Source organism: Callospermophilus lateralis, chromosome X (genome assembly GCF_048772815.1).
Source record: "Callospermophilus lateralis isolate mCalLat2 chromosome X, mCalLat2.hap1, whole genome shotgun sequence".
Classification (NCBI taxonomy): Eukaryota; Metazoa; Chordata; class Mammalia; order Rodentia; family Sciuridae; genus Callospermophilus; species Callospermophilus lateralis.
In genome coordinates this window covers 107778804-107788298 of record NC_135325.1, presented here as the reverse complement: position 1 = coordinate 107788298, position 9495 = coordinate 107778804, and positions in this window count along the sequence as shown.

Genomic DNA, 9495 nt, shown 5'->3' with positions numbered 1-9495 from the left:
ATCTCTCTGTTGCCTCAGTCTCTTCATCTAAAATATATGGCCAATGGCAGTACCAACCTTGCAGAGTCATTGAGAGAATAAAATGAGATAATGATTTAAAGTATTTAGCACAGTGCCTGGCATAAGGTAAGCCCTCAATTTAATGTAAGCTATTGTTACTGTCTTTAGGAAATGGAAGAAATGTATTAATAATATTATTACTGCTAATAAGAAGTCTGAAAGGGGATAATCCCATAGTAGCTTAAAGTTCAATCAGGTAAAGGATCTGGACACCAGAAGGGTATGGTGACCTTGGCAGGAGGAATAGGCAGCTCTCAAAGGTCAGAAGTAAGTTCAATGGCAAAAATATTGTCCTGGAGATGTGGCTTCATGAGACAGTACTTGCCTGGCATATGTAAGCCATCATACTATAGACATAACTGCATACCCATGTTTATAGCAGCACAATTCCCTATAGCCAAATTATGGAACCAACTCAGGTGCCCACCAATGGATAAATGCATAAGGAAAATGTGGTATACATACACAATGGGATTTTATTCAATCATAAAGAAAGATGGAATCATGCCTTTTGCAGGAAAATTGATGAACTTTTGAGAGCACTATGTTAAGTGAAATAAGCCAGACTCAAAATGTCAAAGGTTTTATTTTTCTCCCATATATGGAAGCTAGAAAGAAAAAAGGGCAATAATAGGGTGGGGCAACCACATGAAAATCAAAGCAAGACCAGTAAAGGAAGGGACTGGGGGAAGGAAGAGTGGAAGTAAAGGGGAAACACTGGGGAATTACATTGACTAAATTTTGTTGTTATATTGTGTGCATATACAAATATGTAACAATGAACCCTACTGTTATGTATAAATATTATGCACCAATAAAAATAAAGAAAGAGAAAAATGTGAAATAAAGTAGTTAAACAAAAAAAAAAAGTATTAACCAAAGTTTTAGAGAAGATGTGAGCTTAATAAAACTAAAATTTCCCATCAATTAGTAAATACAATTTTTAGGATTAATTTTATTTAAAATAAGAGTAATCTTATGATATTTTATGATCATGTTAGAAGGATTAGATGACAAAGAACTTAGAATAGCATCTGTGCTTTGTATGTGCTAAATGTGTTTGCAAATTTGTCTTGAATGGCATTTATTTTTTTAAAGAATGTTTGATTATTTACTTAAATTTTGAAGTAAAAGCAAAAATATATTTTGTGACTATGTAAATGTCTTTAAGAGTACACCAAGGGGGGATGGGAATGAGAAAGACAATGGAATGAATTAGACATAACTTTCCTATATTCACACATGAATACACGACCAGTGTAACTCCACATCATGTACAACCACAAAAATGGGAAGTTATACTCCATGTATGTAGAATATGTCAAAATGCATTTTCCTATCATGTATATATAAACAGAACAAATAAGAATAAATAAAAGAGTAAATAAAGTATAATTTAATATATAATAGGAAAAAAAAGAGATAAAAAGTCTAGGCTGGGAATCTGGCTCAATGGTACATGCCTGTCATGCCAGCGGCTCCAGAGGCTGAGGCAGGAGGATAAAGAATTCAAAGCCAGCCTCAGCAATGGCGAGGCACTAAGCAACTCAGTGAGACCCTGTCTCTAAATAAAATACAAAATAGGGCTGGGGATGTGGCTCAGTGGTCAAGTGTCTCTGAGTTCAATCTCCACTACCCACCCCCCCAAAAAAAAAAACTGGACTGGGTGTAGCTCAGTGGTAGAGTGCTTGTGCAGCATGCACAAGGCCATGGGTTCCATCCCCAGCACTACAAAAAAGAATAAGAGTGTCAAAATCCAAGAAGGTAGTTGAAATGGTGACAAACAATTTTGTCATTTCATTGTTTCACATAAATATTAACCCATTGAGAGGCAAATCCCAGCTTTGGGAGTATTGGGGTTTGGAAAGGGATGATAACTATTAAGAATTTTGAAAGGGAAGATGGCTCTAGAGCATTGGGACTATCTCAGAAGTAATATGCTATGGAGAAATGGAAGCCACAGAGGCACAAGTAGAATTTTAAAACATGAATTATAACCACTATAAATATTTTATATTTATTTCTTATAAAGAATATATAATATGTCTCCTATGCATATTATTTTTTAACAAAATGGAAATTATGCTATTGATTCAGGGGTTTTAACCTATTTTTTTCTTAAATTAAAAATACTTCTTGAGTATGTTTTAATGCCACAGCATAATTTTTAATACCTGTCAAAATATAATTCTGATTATATAACCACAATGATCTTTATGAGAAAGAATAAGGGGATGGGGTGGCACTCAAGAAACTGATATGTTCATGTGAGGAGCTCTTGGATATGCTCAGCTTTGGAAAAGGGCACATCCAATATCTGGCAGGATAGGATTCTGAGTATTACATCACTGTGTCACCAGTAAATTTGATCATTTTGTCTTCTAGACATTTTCCCATGTCATTGACTGTGGTGACCATTATAGTATGGGTGAAAATCTTCAGACTCCAGCAAACATAGTAGACTAAGGGACCCAGCTGCTGTAACATCGTTTGCCAAATTTGGCCTCTCTCCTTAACTTATTTGGATCAGACTTACATTTCTGTCTGAGGTCATTCCCAGCCTCTCTGATTTCAGCTCTATTTTCTCTCACATGTTTTCGCCAATGAAATTTTTGCACATTTAATCCTGTCTTGATAAAAGCTTCTTGCAGGATCCAGACTAACATGAATCAACAGGGGAGCAGATGATGCCTGGTCAGAGGCCTACTGTACATGTCTCTCTGCAGGTTACCACTGAGCCATCAGACTAGGATGCTGACCCACAATGATCCTGAACTATACTGAGAGCTGATCCACCTGCACCTAGTCAGACCCACTTGACCCAGCTAAATCCCTGGGGCTGGCAGGAACCAAATCTATATCCTAGATTCTGACAACTAAGGCTTTGTGGAAAATACATTTCTTTTTAAAATTGCAGATGTCCTCTCTCACTTGTGGTCTATGAAACTAGCCAATTTCACTCAAAGGCCAACTTTATTAGGCAGCTACATGCTGACCCCAATGATACATAGCATCAGTCCAATGAGCTCTTTGTCAAAGTCACTGCTCTCAATAGTACCACTATCCCTGCCAATAATTATAATAAGAGCTAACATTTATTGAACACTTAATTCATGCCAGGCACCATGCCAAGTACCATACATAGATCATTTTCTTTGATTCTCGTAACTACTCTGTGCGGTAGGTCCTGTTTTGTTTTTTTTTTTCCCCACAGAAGTTAAAAGTGTTTGCTTAAGGTCATACAACTAATTAAGATCAACATTTAAAATCAAGTTAATCTTATTCCACAGCCTCTGTTCTTAAATAGAATGTGGATACCTGGAATACACTCAAGCCAACTTTTTTCTTGTTTGGCAAATGATGTCTCAGTCAGGACTTCAGACTTTTAAATCCTCCACCTGCTTGCTCCACAATGACCTTCCCCATCAAGACTTTTGCTGTAGCTTGGGAAATAATGTTAGATGGGGTGGACTTGAGTAAGGGCTCTAAATTCTCCTGCAAAGAAGTTTATAGCTAAGAGGACAGCAGACATGGTCTAATCTTGGCCAGTGAGCTGATAAAGGAGATGGGATTAGAGAAAAAAAAATTTTCATTTTTTCTCTTTACATTTGGGGGTGCCATGTTCATGAGGGATCTAATTAGCGATCATGGGGTATAAGCACAAAAAGTAAATAGAAATGATATAGGCAGGGCTTTTTCCCTCAGGGGAAAAATGTGTGATTTTACCCAGAGACAAAGTCCTCATTTGTTCTGTTAATACCAACCACTTCATGGTATCCTGACTGCCTTAATTGCTGCCATTCCTCTGTGGCAGATGAAGTATCTGTTCTCTCATGACCCACGGGATGCACAAGAATTAGCATAATAGCATCACCTCCACCCTGGTGACAGCTCAGCCTGCACCCAGGCGCACACAAGACCATCATTTGAGTCAATTAGGAGACTACCGAGTGTCTCTTCAGCCACTCAGCCCAGCTGATGATAGGTGCTTGTTAGTTCAGTTTTAGCACCAGGGCTGTAACTGACAGCCGTAACTGACTGTAGTCGGAGTACATGCTGCTGCCACCGCTGCTGCTGCCACTGCCACTATCAGCACTCTCTCCCATCCCAGCTTCTCCATTTTGCAGTGTGGAGACTGAGCTGGACATACTTGAATGAGTTCCCTCCTGTCATCCCTGAAATCAAAGAGGGCTAGTGGCCATATCTCCACACTAGTGGCAAACAAGCAAGACGGGTGAAGTTTGCAGTTTTGTAGGTGAGGGGCTCTGGCACATGTGTTCAAGACTTTCTGTTCTACATACTGAGCCTCAGAACTGGGATGGGGTCTGAGGAATTTCTAGGGAATGGAAATCTTTGGGCAATTCAATCAGTCTTTATTAGACACTTACGTGCTTGTATGTGAGCTAACAAAAGAAGGAAGGGGATGGAGAAGGAGGAAATTCTTCATCGTTCCTTCATCATCCTCGTCATCATCACCATCACCACCACCACTATTTATCAAGTACTTACTTTGTGCTAGGCACTGGTGTGAATGATCTCAGTCCTCTGAGAATTGTTATAAGGAGGTACTACCCCCATATTACAGATCAATAGACTGACTCTCCGTATGATTTAATGATTTTCCTTAGTTCATATATAGCTAGTAAATGGTTAAGCTAGGAAAAGTCACAATGCCCAGCCATAGGAAAATTGTGTTCTGTTTGGGATTAAAATACATGTAAATATAATACAAATTAGTTTGCATTCCACAAAAAAAGTATATGCCAAAATACCAAATGTAATAAAACCCAGGATTAAAATGCACAGGACTAATAGATGCTAATATGGAGGCAGGGGATGGTCAGGAAGGAGAGAAATGGAGATGAGATGGAAGATTCTGAAAGAAAGACACAACATCAATAAAGTTTGGAAAGATGTGCAGGACTTGAATAAATGTTTGGAAAAGGGAGGCTGTCCCAGGTAGGAAGAATAATGTAAACAAAGTCATGTGGGTGACAAGAAATGTGTGCTAGAGGTTGACTGGGAGCAGAGTGCCTCAGTTAACAAAATTTTTGTACTAGGGATTGAACCCAGGGGCCCTTTACCACTGAGCAACATTCTTAATCCCTTTTTATTTTTATTTACAGACAGGCTTTCATTAAGTTGTTGAGGCTGGTCTTGAACTAATGATCCTCCTGCCTCAACCTCTTGAATTGCTGGGTTTACAGGTATGTGCCAATTTGCTAGGCTCAATAAATATTTTTGAGGGTCTACAATAGAATACATAGGCACTAGATTAGACTAGGAAGGTGGTATATTGCTGTGAGCAAAACAGATTTTTAAAATCTCTGTTTTCATAAAACTCACATTCTATCATATCACTGTCATAGCACTCAACTCTCTTTTGCTTATTTGTTTTACTTATTTTTGTCCGATTCCCCCATCTCTCCTGAGAAGTTATGCTCCATGACAATAGGACTGTATATAATTATTTTAGTTATCTTTTTATTTTTCATTTTCCTTTCTCTGGGCAATAGCCACTGATTCATGATGGAAGGAACACCCTCCCCCCAAAAAATTTTCAGCCATCTGCTTGGAGTAAATATGTTCACCGCATTATCCACTCTAAGCCCAGCCATATGATTTACTCCCCCTTCTAAAGTTCTACTGATTGCCTCAGAGATGGGAGCATACTCCAGGACATTTGCTGCAAATGGTGGAACAGCTTCTCTCTTCCATGAGTGTGAAGATGTGGGGTTTATAGCTGCTGTAGCCATTTATGACCAAGAGCGGAACATTTGCCACTGTTTGGGGGCATCACATGAAACATGGAGATAAAGCTGACATGCAGAGAACAGGACAGAGAGAACCCTGGCAACTGCTAGATCAAGCCTCACATGGAGGCTAAATCTGCCTCTACACATTTCAGTATTTAAGCCAGTTTGTGCTAGTTTTCCTATCATTTTTAACACCAAAGGTTTGAGTCAGGGACCTTATCTTCTTTATCATTGTATCTTCAGGGTCTTCTCTCCAGCAAACTTGGCCCATTGTAGGAACTTAGTATTTGTTTAGTGAATCCTTGATAAATTACTAAAAAAAGAAGTTAAGAGGAAGTGGTCCACTTTTTCCTGCTGTTTTAAAATGTTTATATATTGTGCAGAGTTAATGTTTGTAAGGTAAATCATTCATACAGCACTGTATAACACATACTCATGTTTTATTTATGTTTTTTGTGGTGTTAGGATGGAACCCAGGGCCTTTCACACGCTAGGAAAATGCTCTACCATTGAGCAACACCCAAGTCTAGCATGTTTTAAAAGAACATATTAAAGAGAACACCTGTGTAATTTTTGCCATAGTTAAAAGGGGAACAGTACCAAAGTCTCTGAAGCTCTCTTTATTTTTTCCCCAATCATGTTTCTCCTCTCACACATCCTCACAAAGGGAACCACAATCTGACTTTACGTTAATCATTTCCTTATTTTTATAGTAGTACCAGTTGGGTATGCTTTATTTTCTTTTTGAGTACTGGGGATTGAATCCAGGGGCACCTAACCACCGAACCACATCCCCAGTCATTTTTATTTTTTAATTTTAGACAGGGTCTTGCTAAGTTGCTGAGGACCTTGCTAAGTTGCTGGAGCTGTCTTTGAACTTTCGAACTCTCTGCATCAGCCTCCAGAGTTGCTAGGATTACAGGTGTGCCTCATATTGCCTGGCTTGAGTGTGCATATTAAAAGTTCAGTTTGCCTTTTTATTTTTATTTTTTATTGTTTGACAGTTCTGGGGATTAAATCCAGGGCTTCACAATGCTAGGCAAGCTCTGTATTCATACCCAGCTCCAGTTTGGCTGCTTTTAAAATAAAACTTATATAAATGGGATGATGCAGTAACCTTTCATGAGTGGCATATTTCACTCAACATTTTACAAGACTGATCCATGTTGCTGCATGTTCCTGTAGCTCATTCACCTTCTTTGCATTGCAACTTTCCATTGTAAGAACATTCCATGATTTATTTCTCTGCATCATCATTATTAACAATATTTTATAATTTATTAATCCACATTATTATTGTTATTATTAGCACTAGTTTATCAATGTTCTTATCATCACCATTTGGGCTACCTCCAGTTGGAGCAATTCCAAACCAACAGTGTTATGAACATCCCTGTGCACATCTCCTGGAATACATGTGCAAAAGTCTCTAGCATGGAAGCAGAGGGTGTAGCTCAGTGGTAGAGCACTTGCTTAGCATGTGTGAGGCACTGGGTTCAATCATCAACACCACCAAAAAAAGATCTCACTGGGTGTGGTGGCACATGCCTGTGATCCCAGCAACTCAGAAGGCTGAGACAGGAGGATTGCAAGTTCAAGGCCAGCCTCAATAACTTAATGAGGCCCTAAGCAACTTAGTGAGACCATGTCTTAAAATAAAAAATAAAAAAGGGCTGGGAATATGGCTCAGTAATTAAGCATCCCTGGGTTCAATCCTGAACAACACCCCCACCAAAAAAAAAAAAGGTCTCTAGTGTATATATCTAGGAGTAGAATTGATGTGTCACAAAATGCCTATATGTGTTAGGTTGGGGGTATAGCTCAGTGGTAAAGTGCTTGCCTATAATGTTCAAGGTCCTGGGTTCAATCCTTAGTACCACAAAACTTTTAAAAATATATGTGTGGGTTCATATAGATACCTGGGTTTTCAATTCACATTTCAATCAATAGTAGAGCATTCACATTGCTCCACAGACTCATCAACCATTAGGCATTATCTGAAAACTGAATTCTTGCCAATTTCTTGGGAGTGTAGTAGTCTCTCATTGTGGTTTTCATTGTCCCTCAGTTCAAATTACTTTCCAATTTTATCATAATTTATAATTCCACATATGTAAACTGTTTTTCTTAATTATCATTGTATTCTTTAGTTATCTTTTGGTTCTTCATTTCATTGTCATAACAAAGTGAACTACATAATTCTTAAAGATTGAAAATTTGTTAAAGTTGGAGTTTTATAAAAAGTTTCATGTATGCTTGGGGGAAAATGTACATTTTGTAGTTGTTAATAAAGAGCTTTCTCTGTCCCTTATAACAATTTTGTTATATGTATTATTTAAGTCTTTTATATTCTTGTGGGTTTTTTCCCTGTTCTGTGAATTACTAAGAAGGATATATCAAAAATTTCCCAAGGTTGTGGGCCCATTTCCTTCTTGTTTTTTTGACATAGACAACGGTTTATTTAGGAAATTAGATATATATTAAATGGAGAATGGGGTAATCTCAAGAGAGAGAGATGCCTTTTGGGGAAAAGAAAGAAAAAAACATTTAAGAGAGAATGCAGGCTATCTTCAGAGGGAGAGAAAGCCTTTCTTTTTATAGTCCATTTGCTTGCTTATATATTTTTGAGCATATAATGTTGGCAAACACACATTTAAAATTGTCATGTTATTCTTATGGCTTAAAATCATTGTTATTACAAAGTGAATCTCTTCATTTTCAGAAACAGTATGTGCCTCAATGTCTGTTTTATCAGATACTATACCTAGTTAAACTGAATTTCTTTCCTTTATCATGGCACACACAATTATCATGTTTTACCTTTACTTTTCTGTATCTTTCTTTTTCCAGTATTTCTCGTATAAACAACATTTAAACATTTAGTTGGTCTTGTGACTAAACTACTCTGAATGTCTTTCTGATTAGCTGGAGCTTTTAGTCCACTTACATTTGATATAATTAATGATCTATTTTGGATTTATTTCTATCATATTATTTTGTGATTTCTATTTGCCTCAGCACTTCTATTTCTATTGGTACAACTTGTTCTGTGCTTCTTCCTTAATTTTTTGATGGATTTCATCTATTTTATCATTCCATTTCCCCCCTTCTAATTTGGAAGTTATAGACTTTGTTTCTGTTTAATGGTTATCTTTGAAATGGCAACATGCATGCTTAACTTTTCAAAAATATTTTGATTATACTCTTACTCTTTTGGACAATTATTAGATTTTAGAATACTAACTGCATTTACTCTTTTGACATAGATGGGTAAATAGATGATAGATAGAGATTTGCTATATTTTTTAGTTCTTTCTGTTCTTTTTAACCACACAAAGCATCAAGGCATTATAATTATATAATCAATATTAGACTCCCCCCCCCTTTTTTTAAAGAGGGAGTGAGAGACAGAGAGAGAGAGAGAGAGAGAGAATTTTTAAATATTTTTATTCTTTAATTATCGGAGGACACAACATCTTTGTTTGTATGTGGTGCTGAGGATCGAACCCTGGCCGCACGCATGCCAGGCGAGCGCGCTACCGCTTGAGCCACATCCCTAGCCCTAGACTGCCCCCTTTTGAATAGCTGTGAGTTTAGTCTTCAGTCACCCACCCCGCAAGAGGCCACAAAACTTCAAGTTGTGATTCCATGCGTTGAGTAAATTTCCTTAATTCAGTAG